This window comes from Blastomyces gilchristii, assembly GCF_000003855.2.
Source record: "Blastomyces gilchristii SLH14081 genomic scaffold supercont1.19, whole genome shotgun sequence".
Taxonomy (NCBI): Eukaryota; Fungi; Ascomycota; class Eurotiomycetes; order Onygenales; family Ajellomycetaceae; genus Blastomyces; species Blastomyces gilchristii.
In genome coordinates, this window is record NW_003101664.1 from 403,942 (window position 1) to 405,531 (window position 1,590).

The window sequence follows — 1,590 nt, forward strand, 5'->3', positions numbered from 1 at the left end:
ATTCAGATCTGAGTTCTCACATCCTGCTTATTATAAGAGCAGATTCTCAGTTTTCATCACTCAGCTCATTTACTCTGTGAGCTTTAGAAACACTATAGTAATCTGAGATTCTAAGTTCATTAATACTTCTCATACTTATAGAGTAGTAGTATTACAGTACAGTCTCTTTTTATAAGCAAGTATTTTTATTAGAGAAGCAACAGATTCAGATATTAACTTTAAGACTCTTAAGAAGACTATTACTGACTCTGTTTATAACTTCTTAAATTTCTATTTTGATTTATTCAGACAGTTTGTACAGAGATATTCTGATTTAGAATAGATAAAGCAGAGTTTCTTTTTCTTAGTCTTTCTATTATACACTTTATTCATAGAAGCTTATGAAACTCTTTCTCTCTACTTAACAGTCAGATATAAATCTCTCTATATCTTATTATCTTTTTCTGATAAATCTGTTCTCTGTTATTCTAGCTCTTATAGAGCTGATTAATAATTCACTCTTCACAGATCTATGACTCTCACAGTAATCTGTAAGTAATGAATAAGAGTTATCAGTTTCTTCAGAGTTAAGAACTTAAAGTCTTACTTAATTCTACATGTTTTTATTCAGTCTCTTCATAAATATTATTATTCAGATCTTGTTTCAGAGCTCTGTTTTCATAGATCTTAATTTATATCATAATTTTATAAAGTACTGTGAGTAGTCTTTATCAGATTTCTCATCTCTTTTTCTAATATTAATGATCACAGCTCAGATGTTCTCTGTCTGACTTACAGAGTCTCTTAACTTATTCTCTAGATAGATCTTAAGAACAGATCAGTAGAATCTCTTATAATTATTCTCTAAATAATTTAATCAGTTCTTGACTTCAGTGTAGTAGAGATCTGTTATTATATAAATAACAGCTTCTTCATCTTTTATATCACACAGCTGAGCTTATAAGTCAATTTTGAATACAAACTTGTAAAAACTTTTATAGATTGTGATTTAATAAGTGATCTTAAGTGATTATAACTTAAGAAAGTTTCTTTTCAGTTCATAGATATCTCTGAAGATTATGTTTAGAGACTCAGTTTAAGAGTGTTTACAGATAGTAAGTATTTCTTGTAGAAAAATAGCTTAATTTTATAGAAGATACTCAAAAATGTTCTTCACTGAGATGAGTTTATTCATGAGTTTGAAGAGTTTCTCTGTCACAGATACAGAGAATGATATTTTATGAGTAATTAATAAGTTCTCTAAGACTTCTTTTATAAGAATTATTCATAATTCAGATAACTGCTTCTGAGTGTCTGCAGTAGAATTCACAGAGATTAAAGTATATAAGTTTCTAGTTCTTTCAGTTATAACAGATAATTGCTGACTGACTGTGCTTGAAATGTAAGAATAAGTACTCACAGATAATTATTAGATATTTATACTTGATATAATATATACGTTACTACTACACCATCCCAGACAGTCGTGTCCCATGCAGCCTACCTCTCTGTTCAGATTCCAACCAACCCTCCCAATAACCCCGCCTCCAAAGATGCTGTTGAATGTCGCAGGTAAGAGCGCTGCAGTGCCAAAACCCAACGTTGATTCAA